The following is a 15,175-nucleotide window of genomic DNA, read 5'->3' on the forward strand; positions in this document are numbered from 1 at the left end:
CTCAAGAACTTATCTATCAAGTTCACTTTTTGGTAAAAGTAGATTCGATGCATTTTTATATCTTTCTAGAATTAATTGAATCTAATACAATTGTCACCAAATATCTTAGAAATTATCTTTCTTTCTTTTTCAATAATTACAAAACTCTCTCTATGCATCAAGTAAAACATGAAAAAAAAAAAAATAAACTGGAGGGTTTATGACTTACCTTTTCCCGGGAAATGCCTCACAAAAGAATGATGGAACTTTTACTTCATCAATAAAGGTGCCGCTCAGCAGCACAAGTTATAAATGGCGTCAAATGTAGTTGAGAGTTTCGGTGGGTACGTAGTGTTATTATTCTTATTCACTGCCAAATAGTTACATCGTCAGAAACAGTTGGAAAACTGACCCACTTTCATGCTCATTCACTTAATATGGTCCTTGGCTTTCTAATCTTTCTAGTTAGACCTCTGTTTCTGGATTGTCCCCACGTAGGTTGCTTACTTGCCTCCAAACACTTGAAGGGTCTAGAAAGAGAAAATATCAGCTCAAAATTGGGGTAGCCTGAAAATAATTTTCCTTTCAATCTTGAAAACTTTACAGTAAATTATTCTACTTATTTTGTAATCCTTTAAATATAAATTTAGTTAACTAATTTATGAAAATTAAAAAAATAGTCAAGTTGTTTATTTATCAATGTTATGTATAAAATATATTATTTTTTTAAATACCTCTCTTTCAATAAAATAACAGACAAATTAAGGGCGTAAAATTTATTTTGAAAGAATAAAATATTAGGGGATTTATTATAAATTTATAAAGTCGTGAAAGTTATTTACATATAAAACAAAACTTTATGGAAGTTATGTATAATTTACCCTTCTATTTTAGTTTCATGTTTTATCTAATTTTTGGTGAAATGTAAACTAATTATTTTAATTTAATTTTCTGGTGTGATATATAAATTGCTAATATGTTGGCACGTCTATTATAAACTTTATCGTGGGGTATGCATATAATAAATGGTTAGATAATGAAAATGAAATTTGTTGGTATAACTATATATGCAAGCAAATGTAAAATAATTAAGTTGCTGGTCAGAAAAAAGATGCAAAATAATTAAGGGGAAGTAAGCGTCTTTGTCATGGTATAAACTACGAAACCAAATGAAGCAAGTACCCAATAAGGAAAGTGAGTATGTACCATTATCACCCTAAACAACTAACCCTAATTAAAATCTTCCACAACAAAATCAAGTGACCCCAGCAATTTCAACATCTTCTCATAATTTAAATTAGTTTGGTCATTTTTATAAAATCTTGTTTAGGGTATTTGAACATTAAACATTACTCTATGGTTGACACCCGCGCAAGTTGGAGCATGAATATTTTTCATGCCAATCTTGGATATTAACTCATGAAAACTCAGCTAAAAAAAAAAATCATGAAAACATGTGGGATGTAATAGTTTGGTAAAAACATCTGCGAGCTGATCAATAGAGTGGACAAGGAACAATTTGATTACTTTAGCCTATAGTTTATTTCGAACCAGGTGGCAATCCAGCTCTATGTGCTTGGTTCATTCATGGAAAGTAGTATTTGCTGCTATCTAAATGGTAGACTGATTGTCATAATACAACAAGGTTGGCTCTATATGAGAAAGATGAAAATCAGTCAAGAGATAAAAAAGCCACTGTAATTCACAAGTAGTGGTAGCTAGAGCACAATATTCTACTTCTAAGGAAGACAAAGATACATGGCTTGCTTTTTAGCTTTTCACGAGATTAATGAAGAGCCAAGAAACACTGCAAACCCAGTGACTGATCTCCCTAAATCGATATAGCTAGCTCAGTCTGAGTCACTGAAACTTTGAAACTTCAACAAACTAGAATGGAAGAGAAGAAGATACCAACTCCAGGAGGGGATTTGATGTAACGAAGAACTCAATGTCATGCTTGAAGATGAATATCTCTTGGGGCCAACATAAGTTGGGTTGCAAAGCTAAGATCAAGCTGTGTGGTGGTCAAATATTGCAGTCACCTAACTAATTTCCCGTAAACCTGGGGATCGTCTAGTAGCTGGCCTTTGTCTTTTGAAAGTTTAAGGTGGGGATCCATTGGACAAGATGCTAGCTTACATGCTAGATAACCACTGTCTTTGAGTTTTTCTAAGGCAAATTTTCTTTGGCTTAAGAAGATATCATCTTTGGTCCTAGCAAGCTCCAAACCAAGGAAATAGCAAGGATAACCCAAATCCTTAATGGTGAAAGCATCATCTAACTATTGCTTTATAAAATTAGTCTCAGCCAAATTATTACCAACAAGAACCACATCATCTACATATATCAAAATAATAGCAAATGATTCAGAGGAAGCTTTAATTAAAGAGTTATTAGAGGCCAATTGAGAGTACCTATATGAGATTAGAGCAAAGGGCAGCTTGGAATACCACTGCCGACTAGCATATTTGAGACCATAAAGTGACTTCTACAACTTACACACTAGGTTAGGCTAAGTTGAGGTAAATCCTTTAGGAAGATCCATATAGACCTCCTTATACAAATCCCCATGAAGGAAGGCATTATTCACATCTAGTCATGTAAAAACCAGTGTTTAGCAACAGCAATAGATAGCAATAAATGTAATGTAGTCAACTTAGCAACTAGGAAAAAAGCATCAAAATAGTCCATGCCTTCAGTTTGAGTATAGCCTTTGGCAACTAACCTTATGCCTCTCTATTTCTCTATTGGCTTTCAACTTGGTCTAGTAGACCCATTTGCATCCAATAGTTTTTTTACCAGGTGGTGATTGAGTTAAAACATAGGTTTGGTTTTGCTCAATGGCTTTAATTTTCGCATTCATAGCACACCTCCCGCATAAATGTTTAATAGCTTTATGAATAAGTTTTTGGATCAAGGACAGAAGAAACAAGCAATACAAAATTTTTATTGGAGGGAGGAAAAGAAGAACTAGTTAGAACCAAAGAAAGAGCATATTTAAGATTACCTTTGCTAGATGATTGATTAGTGGCAGAAATTAGAGGATAATGATGATCTTGCAGATATGATGGGTGTTATGAGGTCTTGTAGATTGTTTAAGAGGGGTAGCAGGCTGTATAATAGGAGAAATAGGTGCAGGGGAAATAGGTGGTAAAGAAGAAACATTTGGTGAGGAGGAAACATTTGATGATAAAGAAACAAACAAAACAGTTTGTGTGGAAGATAAGGAAGGAGAAATGTCATCCAAGAAACTAGGAAATGATTGGATTGTGGGTTCATGAGGTTGAGCAGCAGAAGAAGTTGTAAGATCTTTGAAGGGAAATTGTAACTCATAAAAGATAACATCCCAAGAGAGAAAAATTTGATTAATGGACAAATCCAAAAGAATATAGGCTTTAAAACCAAATGGAAAACAAAAGAAAACACACTTTCAAGATCTTGAATCAAATTTAGAACGACTATGTTGTAAAGTAGAGGCAAAACAAAGAGAACCAAAAGTTTTAAAATCTGAATAAGAGGGAGGTTGAGTGTATAATTTTTCAAAAGGGGTATGATTTTGCAATATTAGAGAAGATAACCTATTGATGATGTATGTAGCATGCAAGACCACAAAAGACCAATATACAAAATGTTTTATTGAAAAAGCAAAGCTTTAGATACATTTAAAATGTATTGATATTTTATGTTCCGTAAGTCCATTATGTTGAAGAGTCTCAACACAGGACTTTTGATGAATAATGCCTTTAGAATTATAAAAATCTATCATGGAAAACTCAATACCATTATCCAATCTAAGAATTTTCACAAAAGTAGAGAATTAGTTCCCAACAAGAGCAATAAAATTCTTAAGTTTCGAACTAGTATTAGACTTAGATTACATTAAAAATAACCAAGTAAATCTTGAATAGTCATCTACAATTGTTAAAAAATATGTGATCCTAAACAGAAGGTATAGAAAATGGGTGCCAAATGTCAAAATATATCAAAGAAAAAATTTTATTGCTAATACTTGAGCTTACAAGAAAGGAAAGACACTTTTGCTTAGTAAAGTGACAAGCATCACAAATAGCTGAATGAGTAATACAATGAATTTTAGAAACAACTTTATGTAAGATTAAGGTAGAATTGGCAAAGTGGCCCAATAGGAGATACCATAGGATTGAAGCTAAAGTAGAATTTGGGGTAGAAGAATTCATACTGATTTGAGAAGTTGTGGTTGAACCAATCATTTTTACATTTAGAAGATAAAGCACTTCAAAGAGTTTAGCTAAACCAATCATCTGCAATGGATCGAACAAGAAAATTTGACAAAATAAGCACCATAAACTAGAAAACAATACAAAGCAATAGTAATTCTAGAAACTGAAATGATATTACAGAAGAAATCAGGAAGATAAAACATATTTGTCAAAACCAAATCAGAAGAAAGAACAATTATCCCTATAGGAGGAGTGGAATTGTAAGAAGAAAACAATTCTAAGAAACAACAAACATGGTTAGTAGCACCTCGATCGATGATCCAGGTAGCAAGACTTTTAGAGGCAATAGAATTACAGTTACCTATTGTAGGAGAAAAATTGACAAACAAGTGATTAATAGAAGAGAAAGTTTAAGAAGGAGCCAATAAGGTAAGAAGACATTGATATTGATCTGGTGACAACTAAGGCAAAATAGAAGCTATTGATTGTATTAATGGAGGGAAATGCTTAGTAGTAGTGATTTCTTAAGCAGAAACAAAGTCTTGGGATGAAATTTGATTCACCATTATAGTGTGACCAAAGAAGCTAAACTTAAGTCTTGGTGGGAATCCATGCTTGCGATAGCATGTTCTTTCAGTGTGATGTGGTTTGCCACAGTAGGTACACTATTTGTTCAGCTTTGATCCAGATGAAGGAAAAGGTCATGGACCCTTGGTCAATAGTATCTTGGACTCAGAACCAAGATGAAACTCCCTTTCTTATTAGAGTACTAGTGAAAAAAACATGATCAACTGATGGTAAGAGAGAGAAAGAAGAAGAATCTAATATTTGATCCCTGAAAATTGTTCATTCAAGCCATTAAGGAATCAAGTAATGTGATATTCTTCTTGATGATGAAGAGCAATAGATGTAGATCCACAATCATAAGCTTTCAAAGGACTAGCGTTTGACAATTCATCCCAGAAGATCTTGAGTTAAATGTAATATTCAGTCACACTCATACTTCCTTGTTTCAAGCTACATATCTCCTCTTGGAGATCAACAATTTGAAAAACATTTGACTAAAGATAGCGTGATTTGTCCCACATCTGACTTCGTAAGCCAGCCTTGGATGAGGTTGTTATAGCACTCCCATGCTGGAAAGAGAGAATTGGTGGACATCAGTAGACTAATCATACTGTCAACAAACTTAACTTTGCTTTTAGATAATAAGGCCATCTTCATCACACGTGCCTAACTATGGTAATTGGTACCATCAAGAGAGGGCACAACCAGGATGAGGGTTGGGTTCTCACTGGGACAGATATAGAAGTAATGGCTTGATCAATGGTAGAGGAAGAAGAAGATGACGAAGAAGAGGCATCAGCCATGGCAGAAGGAAAGGAAGGAGGGGGGGAGAGAGAGTGAAAAAAGTAAGAAAGCCAAGGATAGGAAAGAAAAGAGAAAAGTTTAGAAGCCTCTGATACCATGTTACTTAAATACTGGGAAAAATAAATTTCTCAACTTTTATTGATGCACTTATTAGAGTATTTATATAGGATATCTACATAACGAACTTAGATAATACTCCTTCGGTCTTAAATATAAGACCCTTATACTAGTGTGTATAAGGGTCTTATATTTAGAACCGGAGGAATATATTATAACTTATTTAACAGAAACGTTACTTTATGGTTGACTCTTTCTACATTAGTTTTAACAATAATTAACATAAAATGTCGGAGTTATATTGGCTCCTTTAAAAATTGACATAGATTTGCTCAATATCCATGTCGATCACCATTCCAATTAACATAGATTTGCTTGATATTTATGTCAATCGTTATTCCAAGTTCCAAGCAACACGGAATAGCATAACTACATTAATTTTGTTAATTTTGTATGAAAAACAATGTATATCACAGAAGTAAGTTTCCATATTCATTAGGACTTGACATAATATTTTTATTTAAAAAAATTTTAATTGCACTTGAATCATTACTTTTTTTTCTCTTCATATTTTTATCTTAACAGACATACATTAAGGATAGGGGTGTGCATGAAGCCCAAATGCTCGCAAAGCCCTCCCGAGCCCGAAGAAAAATTGCCCGGCCCAGCCCGAAAAAAAAGAGCCCGAAAAAGAATGGGCATCTTTGGGCTGGGCATTTCATGGGCAGGGCTGGGCATCGGGCAGGACATGTTGCCCTGTCCATTTGACCCTGCCAGATTATATATATTATAATTTATAAAATAATATTAATATATTACATTTCTTTACCTAAAAAAAAAAGTTATCTCCCTCCTTTTTGCAATTTAACTTATTATTATTACATATCTATTAGTTTTCTTTTTTAAGGGATCTAATTCTTCTAAAGAAGCAGTAGTATCTTGCTTTTAACTTGTTATTCGTGAGTTTTATTGTGTATATCCTATTGTTTGTTGCTGTTGTAGTGTTGGCTATTTAAAGTCAATCTTCCCCTCTATGTCATTAACAACTTTCTTTGTTAGAGAATGGAGTTCATACATTACATATTTGTATAAATAAACAATTTTGAATATTTATGCAAGATAGAAAACAAGATTGGGGTAGGAGCATGGAAAGAAAATTGGGTTTAATTATCTGAATTACATGTTTTCTATTTGATTTATATTATTTTATTTTTAAAATTTTTATGAACAAGTCATATGATAGAAAGAAGTCTTTTAGTGTATGGACTGCTAACTGCATTGTATCGCATAATAAGTATTTACATATTAAAAGTTATTATATTAAATTATTATGAGATTATTTTTATTTTTCTTTTTACAATTATTTTCACCTCATTTTATATGGTCTATGTTATTCCTATTAGCCCATTACTTTAATTTTAATATCTTTTTACAATCTTTTAGGTAACATTTAATTTTTGCCACTTAAATGGATAATCAAGTTTCTATTACATCGCCATCGCTGGCTCCCAATGGAATATCTCAATGTGCTTCAACCCCTCTTCAATTTTTTCAGATGTTTTATTCTTTTCTCAACTTTCTAGAGATTAATGCAAACCGTTTGAATTCAAGACTTTAATTACAATCTTGAGAGTTGTTTTGTTCTAAATAGATTATGAATATTATTTATTTGGATATTTGCTAAGACTTGTTTTGAATTATTTTTGGATAATTTTAATGTGTGAAAATATAAAATTATGAAATGTAATTTTTAGGTATGGATGAAAGTTTTTTTAATGTGATATCGGTAGGTCATCATCATTTGGGCCCAAAGCCCGCCCTGCCCATGCCCGCCCAAATGGTTAGGGCTTCTATGGGCAGGGCCGGGCAGCGGGTTACAAAATGCAGCCTTCTGTTTTTCGGGCTGGGCATCGGGCAGGGGTTCTGCCCTGCCCAGCCCTGCCCATGTGCATCCCTAATTAAGGACATAGAAACCTTTTTTTTTTTTGTGGTAATGGGCTAACTTAATCAATATAGGGCATGATACAAATTTAAGAGAATTAAGTGTCATAGCATAAGAAGCTTTTTTTTTAAGGAAAAAAAAAACGAGGGGAATAATAAATTTAAGAGCTTGAAATTATTGTTGGAGACAGTATACGTAATTACTGAGCTGGTCCTATATATTTATGCGTTAGGTTAGGGTTGAGTTGCCACGCGAATCTCTAATATGCAGCATGCATTAATGCTGCATGAATTATTAGGTGGATCTCTTTTCATATAATTAAATAAATCCATGCATCTAATCGGTGGCCCAAAAAAAAAATCCATGCATCTAAGCAATTATATAAATTATTGTATATAGGCATGTACTGTAAAATGATTCTTATTAATTAATATAACTCATTTTTAGGCCAAAAAAAACAAAGAGGCACTATACCTCATTTTAAATTTTCTATCAAATTAGTTATTTATATGTCAAAGTCAATTGATCTAATTGACACTAAATGCTCTCTAAAATTTTGATTTATATAAGAAGTTGTGAGTTTAACCTTTTGTATAAGTATAATGTGTGTAAGTTTTTTGAGTTGGGTGATCGACAACAAATAAAATTATCACCCGGGTCTTAAATGCAAGTCATCTGTATCTACTCTTAAATGTAGATCATTTGTAGTATATTTAATGTTTGTTTTTCAATTTTACTTTTATCTAATTTTTATTAGAAAGAAAGAAAAAATTGAAATTTTTTTCAATTTAATAAATTTCTTAATGTATTAGAATATATTATAAGTGACTTACATTAAAAAATAGAATAGGTAATTATTTAAACATTTGTTTTCTAAACATGTATCACTGCGTTAATTAGGAGTATGCATATGCCAATACATTTTTTCATTCGAATCGATTTGTATGTATGTATTTATAATTAATTAAATTTTTGTCTTTTTATTTTTAAATTATGAATATGAATTGAATCTGCATAAATATACTACATTTAGTTCTTAATATAAGACCCTGTTTGACTTTTATTTTAGTCCTAAATATAAGACCCCAATCCACTTTATCTCTTATATTTATACATTTTTTTTCAAAGCAATTCTTCTAACAATGATAGTTTTAGTCAATACACTTGATTAGCAAGGATATTTTAGGAAAAACAACATCTATTTAGGACAAATAACTAACTCAACTTACTTAATCTTTTTAAATTAGTCAACTGGCTCTTATAATTAGGACCGAAGGTAATATTATACTTTATTTATGGAGAGATCAAGTGGAGGATATGGAGAACCTGGGAACATCCAACTTCCGGTTATTAGCAATCGGTAGTTTGGTATACCATTTTTTCTTGTCCTTTGTTCTGGAAAAAACCAATTGAGTGAGGTCTTAGAAGACGATCAAGGTTTTAAAGTGGCTTATAATCATAATTAACAGCCTTAACAATAATCATGAAATGGGTAGTATTATGAATGTTGTTTTCTACAAATAAAAGTATAAAATATGAAAATATTTAGATAAATATTTTTAATTTAAATTTATTTAATTACATACTATTTTTTAATTTATATTAAAATGATACCTTTATATAAATTAAATCTCAACCTTTTAAACTGATTTAATGATGACAATAAGAAAGTGGATGATAAAGGAGGCAGAGAGATTGGGGTCTCTTTAAAGTGGTGTTAACTGTTAAATGAGAAGATGGCAAATAAAAACTCCCAATATGTTAAATTTCAGTAAATCAAATCACAATTTGGTTGAGGAGTATTTCAGACATTTCATCAAAATTTTATATTTGCAACATAATATTGTGTCTTTATTTGTTATTTTTTCAATTAAGAGTCGCAAATCATCATTTCAATATTGGGGGTCTTTATTTACTATTCTTGTTAATTGTCTAAATTATAAAAAATACGCACACATCTCCGCAAATATCCAAAACTTTGCCAGAAGCACTATGTTTTATTGGCTCCACCGTGTTTTCACAGATACTGTTATTAATGTGTTTAAAAACAGACTGATCAAGACAGCGATTCAAATCATAAATATAGAATATTGATGTGCAAGTCATTTATAATCCAAGTTCATAAAATATAAATTTAATGGACTATTATTTCTTTTAAACTCAAAATGGTTCTCGGTTTAGTAAAAAAAAAAAAAAACAGTCAAATCATCTAAAATTTTTGACTAAATTTATTAAGAAAATTAATTTATTACTTCACTGATTTAACCGTGGGATTTTCCCTCTCAGGTTGACAAGTGCATGTTATTAATTGAATGATATTTATGTCAAGTTTTTTTTTTTTATATCTATTATGTTAAGATCGGAATTCTTCAATCTCATATGGCCATATGTATTATTTTTGAAATATAAGTATTTAATAAATTTAATTATATATTTATATAAGATATTAAAGCACATGGTTATGTGTGATTGAAAAATTTGACAAAATATATAACAAACTTAAATTAAGTATTTGCTTATCAATTCCCTGCCCAATCTCTTGCTCTTTAGTTATTTACACAAAATGTGATATTTTGTCTATCATCTTCTCTCTTCACTCTCCTACTTCTTTTTTTTTCCACCCAAGTAGCTTGTCAAAATAATTAAAAAGCAACTCTTTTTTCATATATGTTTTGATTTTTTAAAAAAAAACCAAAAAAATATTTTTTTTGGGGGAAAAAAGATAAACAAATGGCGTTCGTATTGGATTTTCGAAGAGTTGTAAAAATGTTTAATATAATACTTTTTATTAATTTGTCCAATGAAAATTACCATGGACATAAAATTATTTCATAAACACCAATAATATATTTTTTAAAGTATTAAATATTTGTTGGCAAAAAAAGTATTCCTCCGGTCCTAAATATGAGATTCATTTTGTAATGTAAATTATACTACAAAATAGATTCTATATTTAGGACCGGAAGAATATTAAATATTTTTTATATGCACTTATATTTAATAAAAATAATAAGAGAAGATATAAATTAATGTAAATTTAAAATTTAATATAATTAAAAAGAGTGATATTGAGGTAATGTGAATTTATAAGCGTTTTAATGTGAACTTGCAATAAGGCCTAGGGCACTCTACGCCGACTCTTCCCGCCGTTTTCCGTTCATCATCATCGTCCGGCACGGGCGGTGACTGGCTCCATCAACTTCGGCGTCTTTGTTCTTCCTCTTCTCTACCCTCTTTGTGCACGGAGAGGTAAGGGACAAATTCCGTGCACTGCTTCCCCTGTTTCAGATTTTCTTTCCGTGTCTGTTCAGTAACACTCTAGACAATGTGAAGTACACCTTTCTATTTTTTTGGATGTTTTATAAAACTTTGGATCAACTAAAGTCTTAATGGCAATAGACTTTCTAAGTAATTTGGATTTTTGAAAATTTTTATTATAATTACAAGTTCTGTATGGTTGTGTCATGCATCCAATATGTTTGCCCCTAAATTTACAAACAATTTCGTCCTTGTCAAGGTAAACCCCGAGACACCAACCCATGATGAAAAACCGAAGAGCAGGAAGATGATTCTATTAGAAACTATTACTGGTAACATTCTTCATCGCATGTTTATGTTCCCATTCTCCATTGACTTCTTCCTTTCTTTGGTGCTTCTAAACCATGGCCGTTCATTACTCTGATTGTTGACTTTATAATTCACTTATATGGTTGCTATGCCGCGTGGGTAGATTCTATATGTAAGTTCAGAGGTAGCCTTGGCTCTTTGAGGAAAGCTTCACATGGACGCCAAGATCTTTTGAACGAGGTGGAAGATTGGATGGGCAAACTCTTTCCACTTGGTTCATTATTTCTCACTTTCACACTTATCTCCTTTATGATTTGAGGTTCTAAGATTTTGATTCTGATTTTACCTGCCATGGTCAGACGTATGCTTTCCAAAAATATCTTCATTTTCTCATCCATTTCTCCTTCATTGTCAGTTCGTCCTCTTCTCTGTCAATTTTTTCACTTCCCTCACTCATTGAATAACTCATTACTACTTAGACGCCATTATCATAAATCCCGAAATATACCAGTTCCAGTATGGTGGGATTTTGAGAATTGCAGCCCACCATCTGATGTGAATGCCTTCAGAATTACTCACTTCATAATGGAAGCAGTTAGAGCCCAAGGGATCATGGGGCCTCTTCAAATTAAGGCATTTGGTGACGTTTATCAGCTCACAAGGGCCAACCAGGATGCTCTCACGTCTACTGGTATCAAAATCATCCATGTTCCACCAGGTTGGTCTTGTTTCTTTTATTTGTTGGCATTTTTTTTTGGCCTAACTTAATTTGGGTGTGGGAAACACATAGCATAAATAGTTCAACGCTGATCATTTCATGTAACTATCTAGATGGTGTGTACGTTGTTGTACTTTGTGTTTAATTGAAAAGTTGGCAATCATCCATCATTTTGATATTCCGCTATTCTGAAGCTGGCAGGCTGATTCCCCCTATAAGTCTCTTGACCCGTCTTGATTTAGAGGCTAAACATAAGTTTGAATTGAAAAAGTAATGTACAATAGCATGCTTTTGGCTGTCAGAGAATGAGATAGGAGGGGAGTTTTGGTCCTTGTCTGCATCTCTCCTGTTATGCTTGCAGCTCTCATGAGGATGTGCTTTTTTTGTCGTTCATTATTTGTTGACATTTTAAAATTATTTTGCCCCTAACTACATGATTGCAGGTGGAAAGAATAAGGCGGATAGATCTCTTATTGTTGACCTTATGTATTGGGTTTCCCAAAATCCTCCTCCGGCACATTTGTTTCTAATTTCTGGTGATGGGGATTTTGCTGAATTATTACATCGTCTGAGAATAAATAACTACAATATCCTAATCGCTGGTTTAGAGACTTCTAATGTTCTCTCCAGTGTAGCAACTATAGTGTGGAGCTGGAATTCATTGCTTAAAGGAGAAAATCTTGATGGGAAACATTTCAATCATCCTCCTGATGGTTTGTATGGTGCCTGGTACGGTCACCATGATGCACCTCTTGAAGACCATTTCTCAGATGGAATACGTTCACAAATTGAGAAATTCCCAAAACCCATCTCAGGTTTGAACTTAAATCCTAGTCCAAAGGCAGTTGTGAGGCAGGTTCGTCAAATATTGAATTCACATCCGAATGGCATCTCTTTATCATGTCTTAGAACGGAGTTGGAAAAAGCTGGTATTTGCTTGCCTAAGGATTACTATGGATATAAAAAGTTTACCCATTTTCTTTTATCAGCGGTACGTCTACAGCTTCAGAAAGTGCCTGATAAAGGACTTCTTGCACGTTACATCCCCAAGAAATCTCCTCTGCCCGTTGAAAGCAGTTTTGCACCATCAATGGAATTAGTTGATAATAAGGAGTTGAATCACGTGGCTTCAATGTCCTCATCTCATGAACTTAGTGGGGAAGAGATTCCAGAGGTCCAACTAGCTGAGGATATGGCTAAGAGCAAGAGTAAATTGCCTCCTAAGGAGAATGAAATTCTTTGCTCTAGCGATGCAAGTCAAACTGTTGCAGAAAATACAGTTTGTCACACTGGTGGAAGCTCTGAATCTGTGATTGCAAACAGCAGTGGTGGAGGCAGGGAAACTCAAAGAAATACTTCCAGGAAACGTCTAACTTTCCTGGGTTGGGTTAAAAGTTGGTGGCCATGTAGGGCAAAAGTTGGAAACACGCATAATTTGACTGCTCATGGGAATGAGATCGTTATTAATGCTAAGGAGCCTGAGTTATTGAGTTTGGAACAAACAGTTAGTCATTATAAAAAGCCTGAGTTATCAAATCTGAAATAGAGGGCTAGTCATTCTGAAGAACTCCAGTCATTAGAACGGAGACAAAGAGCTAGTAAATTGAAGGAGCCTGAGTGATCTGAACTGAGACAGACAGGGAATCATTCTGGAGAGCCGAAGTCATTTTCTTGTAGTTCCTTCTGGGAGGAAATAGAATCTTTTGTTTTCACCTCCAAAGGAGAAGCAGGTTTGTTAAGACAATAGTCCCTTACAGCTCATTTGAAAAATGTCACATTCGCTATGCACTAAATGAGTAGTGTTTATGTAGATAGTTATAAGCTTTTCTCCACTTTTTATGATATTCATTATATGGCCATGCGGGGAAAGAGTCTTTAAGTAAATAATACGAGTTAGTTTGAGTTTGACAGGGAGGATATGGCTCTCAGTTTTCGAAAGTATGGAACCCAGGTTCTCCACTCTCTCAATGAAAATGACCTCCTTCTATTGGTGGATTTGTTAATATCTGAGAAAAAAATGACTGGAGGAAAGGCCTTCTCAGACTTTTCCTTTCCGTGTCATTCCAAGCAAAACAACACAAAGTAACTTGCAAAAATCATCAGAATGTGAAGTTAACGAAAAAAAACGGAGTATTCCTCGGACTGTGGCTTCTTCACCTGCCACTCAAAAAGAGCATACTGAGAAGTCTAGAATTGAAGTGTTAGCAGATGTTCAGAAATTTGAAAGATATTGAGGGAACACCCGGATGGGTGCAATATGGGTCAGATACCAATTCTCTTTCTTCAGAAGTATGCTATTTAGATGTTGGGAAGCTTGGTTATGATAACTTGTCATCCCTCACACAGGGTCTGCCTGGAGTGAGAACAGCTTCTAATTTCTTTGTTGCAAACTGTGGCATACGTGCTTCTGGTAATGAAACTTTCAAAACTGGAGACAAAATTAAGCGATGTAGAGGACCACTGTTCAGATAATGAGTTGCATGATTCATGCTGTGAAGATGATTGTTGGAAACTGGAAAGACTCCCCATGGGGGAAATTAGAATCTGTTTCAGTCAGCAATTGCAACGAGCGCGTGATGCGCCCTGCATTCAAATTAATTCTAGATTAATATAGTACAACGGTACAGCTTAGGTCGTTTTGTCTTGTGTGGAGTCGGATCAAATTTGATTTCCCAATTAAGAATTAAAAAATCAATTAAAGAAAATAAAGGAATTAAAAGAAATATTTTTTCTATTTTTATTTTATAAAGAATGAAAATAAAGAAAGAAATAAAGATGATGGTGAATCTTCTTGGGAAGATATCAGTGGTTATCACAGTTTAAATAGATATAGAGTTGATTTAACTTAGTCTAAATATAAACCTTAAGCACTACTTAAGTTTAATTATTTAAATTATAATTATAACTAGAATTCTAAATTATAGTTACTTCTGGAATAATTATTAAGTCACTGTTGAGCATTTAATTAAATTAATTTCATAATTTGTTCTCTACAAAGAATAATTATTGAACAATCCAAAAATATAATAATCCATGCATCTTAAATAATACTATTGAAGAAAAATATAAATCAATTATAAGAGGAATAAAATATATGAATGCAAAACACCAAACATAAAATATAAATTGAAATACAATAATTTGATTACAATTATTATTAAACTGAGTACTCGAGAGTGTCAAAATATGAATCTCAAAAACCTAAACTCTTGAAAATCATTAAATGGGCCGTAATGTTATAAGTTGCCCCAACTACAGTCTCAAGGTTCTAGGCTTCGTGAATCCCCTATACCCCCAATCTTAGCAACAATATTTGGGCCTCATATCAATGTTTTCACCTTC

At 33.0% G+C, this 15,175-nt stretch overlaps 1 long non-coding RNA gene and 1 pseudogene across 1 annotated transcript; one reads left to right on the forward strand and one right to left on the reverse strand.

The window, feature by feature from the left end:
- Positions 1–3,957: 3,957 nt before the first annotated feature.
- On the reverse strand, positions 3,958–5,648 carry LOC114741342 (uncharacterized). The gene is made up of 2 exons (XR_003739766.1): positions 5,182–5,648; positions 3,958–4,259 (listed from the first exon to the last, which is right to left on the reverse strand). It is a non-coding gene; the product is annotated as an uncharacterized LOC114741342 (long non-coding RNA).
- A 5,069-nt stretch (positions 5,649–10,717) lies between these two features.
- On the forward strand, positions 10,718–14,171 carry LOC114741347 (uncharacterized; annotated as a pseudogene).
- Positions 14,172–15,175: the final 1,004 nt, after the last annotated feature.

The sequence above is a fragment of the Neltuma alba genome, unplaced genomic scaffold (assembly GCF_004799145.2).
Source record: "Neltuma alba isolate B1F8T4 unplaced genomic scaffold, ASM479914v2 tig00003357_pilon, whole genome shotgun sequence".
NCBI classification, from domain to species: domain Eukaryota; kingdom Viridiplantae; phylum Streptophyta; class Magnoliopsida; order Fabales; family Fabaceae; genus Neltuma; species Neltuma alba.